The sequence below is a fragment of the Cheilinus undulatus genome, linkage group 11, assembly GCF_018320785.1.
Source record: "Cheilinus undulatus linkage group 11, ASM1832078v1, whole genome shotgun sequence".
Taxonomy (NCBI): Eukaryota; Metazoa; Chordata; class Actinopteri; order Labriformes; family Labridae; genus Cheilinus; species Cheilinus undulatus.
In genome coordinates, this window is record NC_054875.1 from 26,252,546 (window position 1) to 26,270,436 (window position 17,891).

Here is a 17,891-nt window from a genome sequence, read left to right on the forward strand (position 1 = left end):
TGAAAATTTGTGCTGAGTAGATTTAGACCAATACTGTTAATATAAAGTGTAAATAACAATGGTCTCAATACTGAAACCTGAGGCATGCCATTTTTAGTTTCAAGATATTTAAAAGTAAAATCTTTAGCCTGCATGCACTGTGCTCTGTTTGATTAATTCATTAATTTTCAAACCAATGACGGATTGTTCTGACACACTAATACAGCACAATCCATAGACAAAATAAATGTTATTTTGTCTTCAACGAGACTTTAATGTAATTCATTTTTTGTTGGACGCTCAAAGTCCAAATGTCCAAAGGACATTGGTCAAGTCCCCACGGGGACCTCCTGTCTCAATTGACTGTAGTATAAAGACACCTGTGTCTGGAAGGTCCAGTCACTAGTTTATCAGTATTCCTATCTACCATTACACCATGAAGACAAAAGAACACTTGAAGCAACTCAGAGAAAATGTTACTGAAAAGTAGAAGTTGGGGGATGGATACAAAAAAATCAAGGCACTGAACATCTCCTGGAGTGGAGTTAAATCCATCCAACAGAAATGGGAGGAATATGGAATATGGCACATGTGTATATTTAGATCAGGCCGTCTTCACAAACTGAGTGACCGCAAAAGAAGACTAGTAAGCGAGGCCACCAAGACACCTGTGACTACTCCGAAGAAGTTACAAGCTTTAGCAGCTGAGATGGGAGAGGCTCTGCATACAACTTTTGCCAGCTTTCTTCACCAGTCAGAGCTTTATGGGAGAGTAGCAAAGAGAAAGCCACTGTTGAAGATATTAAATCTTGACTTGAGTTCAGCAAAAGGCATGTGGGAGACTCCATGGTCAAGTGGAAGAAAGTTCTTTGGTCTGAGGAGACCAAAACAGTGATTTTTGTCCATCAGACAGGATGCTGTGTTTAGTGGACACCACAAACACACCATCACCACTGTGAAGCACAGCGATGGCAGCATTATGCTGTGGGGATGCTTCTTGCAGCTGGCCCTGGAAGGCTTGCAAAGGTAGAGGGTAGAATGAATGGGGCAGAATATAGGAAAATCTTGGATGACTATTGTTTTCAGTCTGCAAGAGAAGAACAGCTTGGGAGAACATTTATTTTCTGGTGTTGGTGATGAATGCTGAATTAAGACTTTTATTTTTCTCAAGTTCAGTGTTTATTTTTTCCTCTAAAGCTTCTCTTCTGTAGGTTGAAAAGAGAAAAACAAAATAGCCTTGCTAAATAAGTGGCGTTCATATACAAACCACCTGCAAAACTGCACTAATTACAGCTGTGTTTGTGTTGGAGCTTAAACATACCCATCCACTGTATATAATCTTCATACTGAATTCATAATTGCATAATTAGATATAATTGCATGTGCTCAGGGCTTGCCTGACAACCTAATGAGGCAGCCATAAAGCTGGTACACTTGCACAACATAATCAAAGACTGCAAGATAAAAGAGCACACACAGACAAACACAGGCAGGCAGAGCAACACTTTGTAGCACAGAAGAAGTTATTAAAGAGAAGAAAAGACCAGCGCCTGCCATTATACTCTGTCAACAGAAGCTCAGCTCAACAGCGGATATGAGCATCTCAATAGCCCACATGTTGCTAACCATGTTTTTTTTCCCACTATCACCAACAGAATGACCAAGGTGAGACTCACATAAACATGCCTCAGTAGAGCAGACGCTTAAACACAAGGTCAGGCCTAATTATGCCACCCTAATGACCACCGTCATCGCTGTCTTGTTGTTGATGATGACAAAACCTGTGGAGCTGCAGGGCTGTATGTAAGTTGTAGGTCTGACTACGGGTGAAACAGCTCCTCTCTGCTATCACCCATAATGAGTAAGCCCGCCAAGGCTGCAGTGTAAGTTGGCGCATTTATAACCCTGGCTGAAAGTGAAACCACATCTCAGCCCACACACTAGTGGACAGTCCTGTCACCACAGACTCATTAGCAGAAGCTATAGCCAAACCAAGTTCAACAAATCAAACTGCTTTCTTAATAGGCTGGAAGGTGGCACAGAAGGTTAGCTGCATCTATAGTTGTTGTAAACCTCCACAAATAACCAAAAGATTACAGCAGCATCTAATGCAATCTGATGGGAATAATAATGCCATTAGTACCAGAATGAGCCTGCAGGTTGCAAACTTCTGATGTCAATCAAGCAGCTGCTTTAAGGCACATTCTTTTCTCTGCTGTAAACCAAAAAAAGACACAGCGTTTCCTTCAAGTTTAGCAGTAGATTTCAATTATTCTGAGACTCATTAAGGAAGAAAAGCACAAGTGTTTGAAAGAGGAATGAGTCAAAAAGAACACATTCACATCTAGCCAGCATAACTCTGGGAGGGAGTATGAGTAGTGTGTACAAATATCTCTGATCCTGAGGAGACAGTGAAGCCAGGTCGAGTCATTCTTTATTTATATAGCCCAAAGTCACAACTCACAATCTGCCTCAGGGGCCTTTATCCAGCACACGCGACACTCTATCTTTAGAGCCCTGATTCAGAGAGAGGAAACCCTCAAAAAAAAAAAAAAAAAAAAAAAAAAACTTTAAGGCAGCAGAGGGATTCCTCTCAGATCCAGACAGAGACACAGGGAGGCAGATTTTAAAGCAACTCAGTATTATAAAGTTTTTCAGCTCTCAGTGTCGTGTCTTTATTAAGGGACTTTGTGGGGCTGACTGAGCTCTTCTTTTATTTTATACACTGAAAAGAATGTGCATGCTTTTCTGAGAAGTTGTTAAATGTTACACATGAATTAAGAGTATTTTATACTAAAATGATGAAGTAAAATGAGGTAATTGAGCCTTTAGCATTTAAACTCCATTGCTGCTAACTGAGAGCATCAGATTAACAACAAAAATAATCTGTCAACACCATGGACATCGGAAACCCAGCAGGGATCTCTGTACAACAGGCAACATCTAAACTCATCTGAACACTTTTAAACACTCTGCCCAAGGGCATCATGGGGAAAATTCTACCTACATATCAATTTGAAATCCACCTATCTTATCAACCATCACTGCCCTGTCCTCAGTCAACAGTTCAGCTCTTCCTGGATAGATACTGAATATTTGTTTGAAAAGTTCTTCATTGCCATGTGGAATTACCCACAATGCACCACAGGGGGATGAGGATGGCCTACATAACATAAATTATTCTTGTTAGAGGGAAAAAAATCACAATGTCAGTGTCAAAATAAATTGACTTCAAAATGGGGTGTATTTATGTAAATAGAGAAACTTGTATTTTTACAGTTGATATCAGTGATTAAAAAAGTTGCATTTACGTTTGCCCAGATGTGTTTTTCTCAGTGATACGATTAATGTATTAATGCTGATAGCCTCTACAGTTCATATATCTTAAGTCAGGACGTACATTACCTCAAATATTTCCAACCCTTTTCTAAGCCAGAAAATTCTCAACTTGTCAAGGCACCCACCATGAAAACATTCAGTATATTTAGCATTGCTGTGACTATGCCACATGTTAAAGGAAAGGCTACAGGAAGCTGCTTTTCTGCTGCTCTAACATTCATGTTCTTACTGCCTATTTGTGATGGACCACAATTATTTTCTGCCATTGGTTGCACTTTCTGTGGCCAAGTGTCCACAAACATGTCCTTAACCCCTGTCATGATGTTGCCCCACTAGATATTTCCAAGTGAAGTGGAAACAAGCTGCTCAGATCTGCCTGATCCTGCTGTTTAATTCTTGTTTTAAATTGAGGAGAGTTTTTTTTTCAAAGGTTGTTAAAAACAGCCTTCCAGGTTTGCTTCGCATGTAATCCCTGAACCAGGGAGTTCACTTTTTCACTGTTTTTCTCCCTTATGGGAAATTTGTCCAGTGGTTTGCAGGTATGTAAAAATAATAAAGTGCATGTTTTATTTAACAGAGTCCTCAATTAAAGAAAGCTGCATAGGGGGTAGGACTTATCAGTGCATTTCCACACCTTTGTTATTGTTTTGATGAGGGCCCTCTGGCAAACTGTGGATTTAAGCAAAATGCTGGATTACTGAAATTTTGTTAGAAAGTGTCTATTGAGGAGCACAGATGGTCGAGTGGTTTAAGGTGCTACCCATGTGCGCGGGTGGCCCGGGTTCAAATCCGGCCTGAGGCCCTTTACCGCATGTCTCTCCCCACTCTCTTCCCTGTTTCCAAGTCTATCCACTGTCCTTCCTCTATCAAATAAAGGCATGAAAAGGCCCAAAAATAAATCTTAAATAAAAGAAAGTGTCTATTGTACCTAAGAGGTAGTGAGCAAATTTGCCAATGTGTGAAAAAGAAGTTTGCAGTGTCAGTCAGTCTTTAAAAAATGAAAATTTGAGGGTACTGGACGTGAAAAAAAATCAATAAAAGGAGCTTTCGCAGGTACAACTCCCAGCCTTGAGGCCTTTGATGCATGTCTATCCCTCTCTCTCCTCCCCATATTCCCTGTTTTCTTCAGCTGTCCTGTCCATGAAGGCTAAATAATGCTTAAAAAACAAACTGAAAGTTTGCTCTTTAGGAGACGGACAGTGAAAAAGCACAGCAGAACTGGTCATTAACAGTTTAAATGAAGGGAAAAATGTAATGACAGGACCTCAGAGTCACTGACGAGGCTGATGGATGGAGATCCACTGAAATATGAGGCAGTTCATCACTCACTTCACACATAAACACACACAAGTGCACTACAGATGCATTTTCACAAACACAATCACATTATCACTCACGCACTCCTCCTTTCTCTCCTTTATTGACCTTCCACTTACATTGCTACCACGTGCTTTCAGTGTTGTGTTGCTGGCGCTGCAGTGTAGCCTTGACAGTCTTGTATACACAAACATTCACACAGAGCCTCTCTCCTATCACAGAGCCTCATTAGTCAGAGAAAGAGAACATCACTTTACTCTGCTGTCAGCTCTGTCTCTTTGCTACAAATGATTACCATTATCTAATATTTATCACCAATTATCAGAACATTGATCAATCTTTTAGCATGATAAACGTAAGCACTGATGAAAATACTCATAATCAGACAACTGTAGAAACATTTCTTTAATATTGACAACAAGGCTGTAATTGGTAAAGCTTGGTGTTTCTTCTTTATTATTGATGATTTATTTAAAGCTACAGCTGCTCATTAGGGCCCGAGTACCAAGTGGTGTGAGGACCTGATTGTATTCGCTAGGATTATTTTTATTATCATTTGCCGTCATTGCATAGAGAGGCCCTTAACATTTCTGAATTAGCGGGAAACTTTGCAGGTACATCTGCTCTCATGTAAATTTTGATATTTTAGGGGTTTCCTGTGCAATCTTTCAGAAATGCAAAAATAGCGCCCCCTAACAGTTTTCAAAGTTAAAGCCCCCTCCTTTGACTTTGTCATAGATTCAAGAAATTTTGTGTGCCGGTGCGGCTTGGGGAGATCTAGAAAAAAGCTTCTTAGGCCTACACTCTATTTCCAACAGGATATCTGCCATTTTGAATAAATATGCAAAAAAAAGGGAGCTGTTTTTAGCCTTTTCCAGGGGTCATATCTGAACAAACTCCTTTGAGGGATTTCATATGATCGACATGTACTTTGGCACAGAGCTAGATGAGACATGGCAGGTGTAAAGTTATTCAGGGTATTCTCATTAGTCGAAAGGTGTGGCCATGGCGAGCCCTCAAATTTACATATTTCTTTGGTAAACAGGAGGTGGTTTATAACTCAGCTGTCCATTGTCCAATTGGACTCATATTGCTCAGGTATATTGCTGGTCATGGCCTGCACCCATTCACATGGTCAAATTCTTTACAAATCAAAACGCCACCTAGTGGTAACAGGAAATGTTAAGGTTTATGGTGCAAGCTACAGTTTGAAGACCAACCGAGATATCCACTTCAAATTTGTGTCATGAAGGACAGAAGAAGTGGATTTTGATTTGTGCAAAAAAAAAAAAAAAAAAAAAAAAGAGGATGTGGACTCGGCGGGGCGACAAAGTCAAAAGTTACCATTTTATCTTGCAAAAAATGTTTAAACAGTCATAACTCTAGTATACATTGTCTTAACTGAAACAAATTACAAGCTTGACAGTCCAGGCCAGAACACATCTATACTTGAAATTTCGAAAAACTGTACAGCACCACCCTCTGGCAACAGAAAGTCATTACTCCTGAATTTGACATTGTGGTACCTACATGGTGGGTCAAATAGTTCTGAAATTCACTCAGGCAGTTCCCAAGGAGTTGGCCTTACACATATACAATGGTCAAATGCTATATAAAAGGCGTGGCAATGGTGATTTTTTTTTGTTTGCCATGAAACTGGAAGTAGATATTTAAAATGGTTAGAAGACATGTAGAGCAATGAAACTTGACCAAAAAAAAAAATCTCATTGGCATTCTGAGATGGTTGATATTCATTTTGTAGGTGGGTGTGGCCTATTGGCTCAATGGCACCCCCTACAACATTTCCAAAATTCAGCCCCCCCCCCCCCCCCATGAAGGTTTAACCTCAGATTTCAAGCATGTGTGGGCAGATGAGTCATTTCAGGATGCAAAAAAATGCCATGTTGGAATGTCAAAAATTTGTCCTCTTTTAATGGAACCAAAATGAAGGCAATGCTGCCATCTTGTGATGATACACAGTATTGCAACACAATTAAGGACAGGGTCCAAACAGCAACCAACACATTACAAAGTTCATATCTGTCTATTTATCCATGAATACAAGGTAAATCGACAAAATTAGATGAGATATAAAAGCACTGAAGAAAATAATGACACAAACATGTAAAAATCTGTATCTCTGTATTTTATGTATCTATATCTGTTTATTTTACACATCTGTCACCATGGCAAAACATTTAAAGTCATGAAAAATAAACAAGGTGGGGGTAACTAAAAGAATGGCAAAAATATATAATGATTTAGAGAGAGGAATAGCCTGGATGTAAACCAATTAGGTCTATAATAAAGTATTTGTACTCATGAAGCTTTTAGACTGTGATCAAGAGTTCCATGTATACAGAGACACTTCTGCATCCCGTGTTTTAATCAGTTCATCATGTCAATCCAACCCCTCTCTGGACAGCTACAGGCTGGTTCAAATACAGGTCAAAACACTCAGTGAACCACTAGATGGCAGCAAAGACCACATTTTTGTACCTGTGCCTGATGCTGTGACAATGGAGGCACATAGACTTGGATAGGCTCAAAATGATGGGAAGACATTTGAGTATCACTTAAAAGTGGATTTATTTGACTGGGACTACCTAAAAAAAACAAAAAAAAACAAACAACAATAAAAAAAATTGCAAAGTTAGGATGAAATTTATTGTTCTCCTTGGCAAATGGGATTTTTGCTTGGCCTGTTTGTCTGCTGTTTACTCTGTGAGTTTTGATCCTAGAGTGACAAAAAGGAAACTGCTGGAATCTGAGGAGTCTCGGCTTTCTTTGAGAGGTGTTTTGTATCGCAGACATGAAAATAAAATACTGAGGGTGCCTGGTTTGCAGTAAAGTACTGTTTCCATCTGTCGATTTCTCCATGAATATAAGATAAAATAACAGGGGGGAGATATCAAAGCACTGAATAAAATATTGAAACAAAACTGTACACATCTGTATCTCTGCATTTTCTCCTCTAACTTCCACACTGATGACTGCAACGATCTGAAGACAATCAGTTAATGCTTTTAGCCACTGAGTAATTTTTCTCCTGTGGAGTGAGCGTGAACAAGAGAGACAGGGAGTGAGGCTGCATGAATGCAAAAGAGAAAGAGAGAGAGAGAGCAACTGAGCCAAGCAGAGCAAAAAGAGGAGCTGTGAAGCTGACAATCCAGTGATTTGTCCATTTCTTTGGAAAGTATTACAATTTTTTAGGGCTCATACCTCCTGCTCATTTGGTTTTACTGCCAAAGTAATGGCAAACTCTGGAAATTAATGAGGGGGATCCTCCTCTGTTTCTGTGAAAGTGTGAATGTTGCAAAACCCACATATCCCATGGGAGCAGCGCACCTTGTGGCTGGCACCCAACGGTTGCAACACATCCGCGGTCGCGACACATCGCGACATGCGACGGATTGCCCGTTATCGCTGCTTGCAGCTTTAATTATTTTTTATTGTTAGTTGATTTTTTGATGACTTCATTACATGCAGCTTCTCTTAACATTTTTAGATGCCTGATTTCATCATTTAGTCTTGCTTTCACCAACAAATAATCCTCAACCCACAATACAACATTTGTAACCACATAAAGAAATTATTATATTTAAGAAGCTGTTACCATAGTGTTATGTGGTTTTGTTTGCAATTTATTTTTTCATAGTTGCTGTAATAACATTATTATAGTCCAAAATAACATCTATCATAAATCAGATTTCTGGATATTCAAAACTGGTTGAATGGCCTCAAGCTTGTAGAGCATGTTACAGTTGTCTGACCACCTGAAGCGCTTTTACACCACAGGTGACACCCATTCACACACTGATGGCAAAAGTTTTAATTGAGAACTGTCTGTGTTCCGTCATACCCAAAACACACCACAAATGAAGCAGTTGAAGCAGTCTTCACACGCCACTCTGCAGGCAGAGCAATTAGGGGTTAAGTGTCTTACCCAATGTCATATTGACCCGTGGCTGCAAGAACTGGGGATCGAACCCCCAACCATGTGATGGAGAAAACCAACTGTACCACTGATACAAAGCTGGTGGCTATCAATGACAAACCATCTGTTTGAAACTACTTTTTAAATCTACCTAATGATCCAGAACATACAGATGTTCAATTCACCTATCACTAAGCAGCGCCCTCCAACACCACAAACCAGTCACAGTTCTTGAAGCCACATATACACCCAGACATCTGGCACATGGAACCCCATGGAAAGGAACTAGAAATGTGGATTTTTTTGTTTTTTATATTACATTTATCTAATTATAACTTCTTAGAGAAATGATCAAGGGGTAGAGGTGACACCAAAATAATGTATCGAATATGTCATCTTTTAAATTTAATACTTTTGTTCTTTGACAATCTCACATCAGTGTTTAGTGTAACCAAAGGTTACCCATTAACGTTAACTCTGGCTTTGTGTTGACTGTCTATCTGAGTGAGCTGAGGGGGCATGACTTAGCGATAGGTCAGGGTGTAGGGATGTTTAGACAACTCCAAATCCTTATATTAGAGAAGCTTTGTCTTCATAAGGGACCTTAAATCTGCACTGTACACCATTTTGATCTACTTAAATGTTAAATGTAGCTCTATAGCCACCAGGAAAAAATAAAAAATGTATCCCTTATGTATGCACCTGAATAAGGATCCTGTCTTGATTCCAAATAATCCTTTAGTATCTAAAGTCTTTGCATAACTGATAATTGAATCCAGTCATTAGTGCTTGTCTTTTACCTGCTGTTCTTTTCTCTCTTTATAACAATGCTGCATTAAAATACAGAATCTGGCTTGATTTTGGTGAAGTTAGTTCTGTGACCTCTATTTGTATCCAGGTAGAATCATCCCACGTGTTTCAGCAGGACACAAAAAGCATTTCACATGTAAAACAAAAGTAGGGGAATGCAATCAACTGTAATGCACCTGAAATCCCATCTGTGGTCAGGTAACCTTGAATTAGCTTTAGTTAACAGCCTATCTTCAAACTGATATTTGCAATGTTCACTCTTAGACCACAACATTCTCACTTTCCTAGTCTGACTGTAAAGATTGTAGCCTGTAAACAATATTCACACAGGCTGTTTTGTCATTAGACGATAGCCAATGGGTTTTGAGAATGCTGGTTATCACAATATGACACACTACATGTTTCATCTCTACACACTGCCCTGGCTGTGACAAATGCAGTCACTGATGGATCCGCTTCTTCTTCTTTTCCCCTTCTTCTCTCCTGCTCACTCCTCTCCCTCTGGCCCTCACCCCATCCTTGCTCCATAGTAAAGGGAAACAGTACGCAGGGCACCGAGGTGCTGGGTAAACAGTGGTTCTGCAAAGTGCTTTTTTCCCAGCCTGTGTATACCTGGGTAATAGAGGCAGTAATGGAGTTTGTTCAGGCTAAGGTAATCCTAGAGCTGTGAGCGCAGCATCTGCTGCTGTTTCTGTGTGACGCTGTTCTGTTCCACAGCGGGGACTGATGTTGTTGTAGCTGTCACCGTTACTGTCCCACACAAGCCATTTGGGAAGCAAAGCACTGAGTGTATGCCTGTGTGGTTGTGTACCTTCTGCAGAAAAAGTGTGTCAAAATAAAAAGTAAGTGAGAGAATAAAGTCCTATACAGAGAAATTGAGGTTGTGTTAAAGGATGTGTGTCTGTTCCAGGGGGTGGGGTAGGTGTTGTGTGCGCATGCCAAGTGTTTGTGTGGAAAAAGAGAAAGAATCTAAAAAATATATGTGTTGGGTGTTGTAGCTCACCTTTGGGAGGTGGGATAAGAACAGGGCTGGCGGCTAGGAATGAATTTACGGGGCCCGATCTCCCAGAAACAATTTCTTTATGTGGGTTACACACATTTAGAGTGGCTACTCATCCCCCCTGGGCCTCAGCTCACCACACACAGCTACTGGAGATGGCCAATGAAATACACAACACCTTTTATAGGACACATGCTTTTTATTTATTTCTATTTATCCCCTGTAGCTTTCCCTCCCTCCACTCTCTGTCCCTCTCTCTCTCTCTCTCTGTCTGTCTCGTTACAGTTTCTCATTCTTGTTCTTTCTTTTTTCATTCCCACCTTCTCTCTGCTCATCATGCACAGCGAGAGAAAGGCGACAAATGAAAAAAAGATCACCTTTAATAGGACACATACTGTATTTTTCATTTCTTCCTGGCTACTCTCTTTGTCTTACTCTCTCGCTCTGTCTTTCTTTTCCTGTCTCTCTCTCCGTCTCTGTGGACAGGAGCTTTGACATTATTCCCAGAGCCCAGAGGGCTTATGGGTAGAAGAGAAGGATAAAGGGAGTGAGTGAGAGAAATGCAGGAAAAGCTTGTTAAAGGTACATGTATAGAGACATTTCAAAGTTTTGGAAGAGGAACGTGTGAAACCTTATAAATGTGTGTTTGATTTTGCTAATGTTTCAAGAGGAAACAGATTAAAATCATCCAATTAAAACTTTTGACTATCTATGAAACAGAATACAAATAAACAGATGTTTCAATGTGACACAGGAAAGTAAATGAGACCACTGGCAGCAAAACTACTCATTTTTATAATGTCACTCAGGTCAGGGTCAGGTATGGGAGCTTATGCTGGTTTTGCACTTCACTGAACTGCAAGTCCCTTGGTCCTGCACTCCTCTGGCCTCCTGATGACCATCCTCCAGGCCCATATCCCATCTCTCCCACCTGCCCCCTCCAAGACGTGTGGGGTCGCCCTCGACATCTGGACCAGCCCACTGTATCCTGAGCACCCAGTATACGGTGAGGTGGATCAGGCCGGGAAAGCTCACCAAGTCCCCATAAAAGCGCAGCTGCGGATCTCATATCAAGTAGCTGACACTTCCCATCCCAGCTTGTCTGAGCACGTCAGCATAAGACACCTGGTCCTGGCATCAATAACCAAAAATGCATCCATCCATCAGTCAACTTCCTGGCATCAGAAGAGTATAGTAAGACAGGGAGAACCAAGGACTGAAAGATTCTGATTTTCGTCCACATGCTCAGATGCCGGTAATGCCACAGTGTCTTGCTCAGCGAACCCATTGCCCCATGTCCAAGTCGAAGTCTGCGGTTGATCTCAGCCTCGCATTTAGCATTTATCAATGGATTATGCTGCTAAGGTGGGTGAACTACTCCATAACTTTTCCGCTCTTACCATTCACAGACACGGATTCGATGGCAGCATCCAAGGCATCCCCAAATGTCTGGATCTATGTTTTGACCCAGGAGGCATGCATTGCTTCAGCCTCCTCACTCAATCCAATCCCCACAAGGACATTCACAGTCTCCGCAAGGATCACAGCATCATAAGCAAAGTCGAGATCAGTGATCTGGACATCACTGGGGTGTTACCACTTGCCTTGAGCATCTCAGCCTGGATCACACATACACCCGGGGCTTCCAGGCCTTCATCTCGTTCACCACCTGTTGACTCTCCTCAACAGTTGGTGGATCACAGCTTACATGAAGGTCCACACTCACCACTTCTTCGGCCTCCATTTAGAGCTAAAGACTGGAGAGATCTGCCCGATGCAACTCCTGCAAACCTTGCAGTCCCTGATTCCTTAAAACGTTATTGGTAATGCCTAAAAAAGTGCTGCATCAGGGTGAGTGACAAAAATAGTTCAACGGTTTTCAGTTTAAATGCGATAATGAACGTAAATAATCATGTAGAAGACATAAGTTCATATTTTATCCACTCAGTTCAAAGAAAAACATGATTTACTTGTGATCTCAAGCAACAGCACTACATGCCAGTCCTAGATTATAAGAGCAACATCTGATTGATGGAGTCAAAAAAATTCAGCCATGGGTTGCTACAAGTAAAGTTAACAGTCATATAAAAAGTGGGCAGTAATTGTTGAGCTCTTTGGTTGAAACAGATGGAACTACATACGTGAGTTAGCATCAGATCAGCTAAAAGAAATTTTTCAAAAATAGTCAGTTGAAGTTTCAACCTGTCAAGCCACTATGCATGTTTGTAACAAAATCTAGAATTCAAATATTTTATGCAAAAATGTGGAGATCTAAACCCCAACTGATGGACAGTACTATGTAAGACCCATGTACATTAATTTCCAGTTTAAAAAGTGGTCTGAGGGTTTTGTAACTTTTTAAGTGTGTACAGGACAAAATCAATTATCAAAGAGATAAGCCGTACCATTTTGTCCACAAGAGGGCACCAAAATCAACTCAAAATTCAGGTTCCTCACAAGAGCTTTAATAAAAAAGGCGTTGTTCTGCAGTGTACTCAATTATTCAATAAGTAGCCAGGTTGCACTGCATGTATCTGTGTGTGTGTGTGTGTGTGTGTGTATGTGTGTCACAGTGACTTTAAAATTAGGTAGGGAATGACAAGAAACTCGGAGCAAATTGCAAAAGTGTAATTTGAGCGGACTCCTCATTGTAAGGCAGGGTATGAAACTAGATTGCTGCCATTAATTTTCCACACACACTGAGGCATCCATGTGGCAGAGGGATTAAGATGCTAACCATGACCTTTATTACATCATCATCACTCTGCTTAATTTCCTGTCCTCTCTCTAATAATCACTGTGTAATAAAGGCAAAGGCAAATAAAGCAAAAACACATTCATATTAAACACAGGCGGTGTCTTTTGCACTGGGGTTAAGTATCTTTCTTGACCTGTAATAAAAAGTACCAATTCCAGCGGTGGGACTGTGTTGCATCCCTGACACATTTCTTCTCTGAAATTAGTGATTAGACTTTTTCAGATAATCTGATTTATGTCAACCTCTGTGAGGATTTAGGTTGGAAGGTTGGTGATCTGGGATAATGCAGTGCAGTGTTTTGGGAGTTTTAATCTAACTGTTAAAGGGGGAGAAAGGGGAAAACTGAATAACCTGAATGATAACCACTCTCATCAAAGAAAATTGTTGTATTTATTTGTGCTGAAGTACAATATAGCCTTTTAGAAAATGTAAACCTCATTTCTTTAAACAGAACATCCTTTTTTCTGGTAATGTTTACAAGGTAAACATTTGATACCATTTGGAAAGCAATGTCAGGTTTCATATTGGCCAGGATGTGGACAAACATTAATATGTCAGAGGCCCTGAAATAACTTTAAGGGGAAAATGATTTCGTAATTGCAAAAAGAGACAATAAAGTTTATAGAAAAAAGATGTAGCAGTGGTAACAGAGTAGGAAAAAATGCTTTTATAGTGGGTAAAATAGGCTTAAATAATCGAAAGTGGATAAAAGTGGCAAAAGTTAATTAAGAAAGGCAAGAAAGGGTACAAATGGGCACAACATGGTGAAAAAATGGTTAAAAAGTGGCAAAGTTGGGTTTAAGGTGTTTAATCGGGACAAAAAGTGTCAAAATGGGTGAAAAGTGGCATAAAGGGTGAATAAAGTTTTGAAATGGAGTTAAAAAGTAACAGAAATAGCTTAAAAGTGGCAAAAAAAATGGCTAATGGGTGTAAATGTTGGTCCAACATGACATAAAAATGTGTGGAGACAGTGGTGAAAAGGGCCTAAAATTACAGGAATAAGTAATTTTAACATTAGAACAAAATAATAGCTTGACACACTTTCCAGCTTCAAATGAACTTTTAGCTAGCAATAATGCTACTTGTCCAGGATTTACTTCTACATCACTAATAAAGATGCAGCGACTGTGAAAATCAGGCCACAAATGGATACCAATTTTAAAGAAACAATAGAGCCAGTTTCACTGATGCCAATTTCTAATACTTAGTTTTGTTCATTACTTGCTCTTGCAGTACTTCTAATGACTTCTTGAGACTGTTAACATGATATATTATAATTTTGTGGCCCCTCCTCTTGAAATGTAACTAGAACACGTCTTACAAACTGCAGGTCGCTGATATCTCTTTAAGCAATTGTAGCACTACCAAACTGGCAACAGTTTCCTTCACATTTGATCATGAAACATATCATCGTTTGTCTAACAGGTACAACAGGTTCTCAACCTGATAAAAACCTCAATGAATCAGCCATCAGGTGTGCTAGCTTGTCGCAAATCGATGCAGCACAACAGACTCCCATCACATCAGTGCATGCCACATTATTTGGTTGTGGAGCAAATTTGTTAATACAGCTGATATCAGTTAGTACTTATTTTCAAACATCACAATGTTTAATCCAATCTTATTAATGCATTGTCATTACTGCTTTATCTATTTTATAGCATGATTCATAACAGAAAGAATTTTAAAAAATGAAGCCTTTAGCTTAGACTTAACCTATTATACTCTTACTAGAACATATCCCTTTTACACCCAGAAATGTTTTTATAATCTAAACATTAAGATGGAAATTGCCAAAAATCAACAGCTTTGCCCTCTACTGTGCAGTTCTTTCAGTATTTTTTTCACTTTGTTTTAGATGATACAAAAGTGATTTATAAATGTGATCCGTACCTGACACTACAGTACAAATTGTAATAATCTTGCATTTAATGCTTAAAAGGGAATGAACCTCAACAGTAATTTCATTCCCCGTATGTGAGCAGAGTGCATACTGAATAATGGTGAACATTTTATGAGTTTTTATGCAAACGCCCATGGCCATATTAAGACCGCTTTTCCCAACAAACTCCAAGAACTAATCAGACACTGTGCACTTGTTTCTGTCTATGTTTTCCTCTGTCTCTCCATAAACCCTGAAACAATCCCATCTCCCTCTCTGCTAGGTGCTTCCTGCACCTTCCTCTCCTGTCAATCATATCTCACTCAGCGCTCTTCCTGCCATCTTCCTTCTTCCACTTCTCTGCCTTCTCTCTTATGTTTTCTTCTCAGATGCAGAGAGAGAAATGAAGAAGCACTTAAAAATATGGGTTACCCATCTTTGTTTACATCAATCCAGCTTGTATGCACACAAAGATTTGAAAAAAAAGCTTCAAAACAGCAGTTAAATATTGCTGGGGACCCAGATGCCACCTCGTTACTTCTAACTGTGTTAACATTTTAAGTGCTAAATGCAACCTCTGTGACACCTTCAACTGCTTAGGCCTCCACTCTGATGCCACACTGATGCACAGTGTTGTCACCAATAAAAGGTCATCTTATGAATAAACATCTGCTTTCTATCAGATGATCCTTGGTGATCTGCAGAAGACAGATTTCAAGGAGGTTTCCCTACATGCTCCAGACACATTTTCATATTTTTAAGAGCTGAATGCAATTATTGTTGAGCCTATGGAAAGTAACATGCGCAAAAAGATGTTTTATCTCCGTAAAACAGCGTGACCATTTACTCATCATGTTGCACCTGTGGACATGGCAGACTCATGCAATAAAACAACAAGAGATACACCCACTATGTACTAAGATTTGATACAAACTCAGCGATATATAGCGCATCTTACCCGGCGCCATATGCCCATTTACGCACTGCTAAGACCTGCGTGCCCCTCTATGTACGTGCGTGGGTGTTAGAGGGAAAGAGAGAGAGACAGGCCGATAAAGGCTGTGCAACACCTGAAACAACCGCAATCATTTGTCTTGCTGTAAAATCCCAAAGGTGATAATGAAACTGAAGCCAAACCAGAGCAGACAGCATGATGGGACATTACCAAACGCAATCTTTGCGCGTAACAGTCATGAAACTAAATTACTGCCTATTCTCTAAAGATGAATTGTCACCCGTTCTGTGCGTAAATTAAAAACATGACACAATCACTGGACTGTCAAACAGACGTGTTGATGCGTCAGAGCTGTGCCATTAATCCACTTTTCATTACGCACACTTTTAAGAGTTAACACAAAGCGCATTAAAACAGCCGGGTGCTCCAGGCTGCTCTGGACAGGTGAAAGCCTAACACAGAGATCCGTAGCCTACCTGTTGGTGCAGTGTGCTCTTGTTCTGTTAGCCCAGCAGGTGAACCTCTCTCCTCATAGCCGCTCCGCTATCCGACACGGAGGAGAGGCTCGCATCCCCTCTCCACGACACCATAAAACGGCTCCTCTCAGGTTCTCTCTCTGCAGCGGAAAAGTTATACCATACCATCCGCCTCCACAGCCGAGCTTTGGGAAGATCCGGAGCCGGTGGCAGGCGTGACCTCCTAGGTTAAAGCCTGCGCGTTAACCCCTGTGGTTACTCCGGAGCAAGAAAAAAAAGGGTCCCCTGAAAGTTCCGCTCCTTTCCTCCTCCTGTGAGCAGCGGATGAGGCAGGAAACTTAGTTATTAAGCCATAAAAACACAAAAGAAACATCCAACTTAAACCTGCCCATGCAGCATTTAGTTCAGCGCAAAGGATCCCCCTTTTTATCCTCTTTTACAGGGGGCGAAGAGAAAGTAGCCCTGCGTGGCGGGACAGAGGTGCGATGCGGTCGGGGAGTCACGCAGACTGTTGTTGCGCTTGTGTCTGCCTGCCTGGAAGATGGAAAGCGCTGCCTGGCGGTCTGCTGGGAAGTGGAGCAGCGCACCCTAGCGGCGTAAGTAGGAAACACCTGACTCTGGGGGTGCATGCAATAAACTCAAATGACGCTGTACAGTAATGTGAAGGGGGACACATGGGGTGTTGGATATTTGATAGCCTACTTGTTGACTCATCTCTGTATTGGTTGCTAGACAAACAGAGGGGGGCATGCACAGTAAAACTGACCGTTTAACTGAACTCATATAGATTCAACAATTGAACAGTGTCTATATTACTCCACAATACATAAAGTTTGAAACTACACTTTTGACAGTGTTTCAAATTAAACACTACGACAGTGCTGCACCATCTCACAAGCCAAGACTGGTAAATGTTCCATTTTTCTCCCCACTAGTGTGTAGTGGTAAACATTTGCACCATCCAGCATTTCACTGTGTAACATAAGTGTTTCTGGCATTAATACTACAGAAAAATAACATTTTAACACTCGCAGTTTTGTTTTGTTTTTTACACATTGGAGTTTACTTTTTTTCACAACACTGTGTTGCTTCCTGTCACTTTGGGTGTTATTTTTAAATATTTACTGTATTAATCATTTATGGGAATCCTTTGAGTTTGCCACCTCACATTTAACACCTGTGCAAGGCGGGATGTTCTTTAGCAAGAATGAAGCAGGGATGGGTTTGTGAATAAGGTGCTTCAAAGAGCGGATTTTTAATGTGAATGATAAGATCCTGTCTGAGAGATTTTTTGTATCATTATTACTACTAATATTTATATTTTTAAATAGTATATTTGTAAAACATTCAGACCCCAGTCACTTTTTTCAAGATACTACAGTAAAAAAAATCCCATTTTTTTTCATTAATCCACACTCAGAACCCCATCATGACAAAG

General features: G+C 40.4%; 1 protein-coding gene across 1 annotated transcript in view; it reads right to left on the reverse strand.

Annotated features, from left to right (window-relative positions):
* LOC121517682 (chemokine-like protein TAFA-2) overlaps nucleotides 1-16,943 on the reverse strand; it is a 144,563-nt gene extending 127,620 nt beyond the window's left edge. Inside the window, exon 1 of the mRNA XM_041799646.1 lies at nucleotides 16,454-16,943. The gene's annotated coding sequence lies outside the window, so the exon portion shown is untranslated. The remainder of the gene's footprint in view (nucleotides 1-16,453) is intronic.
* Between the last annotated feature and the right edge of the window lie 948 nt (nucleotides 16,944-17,891).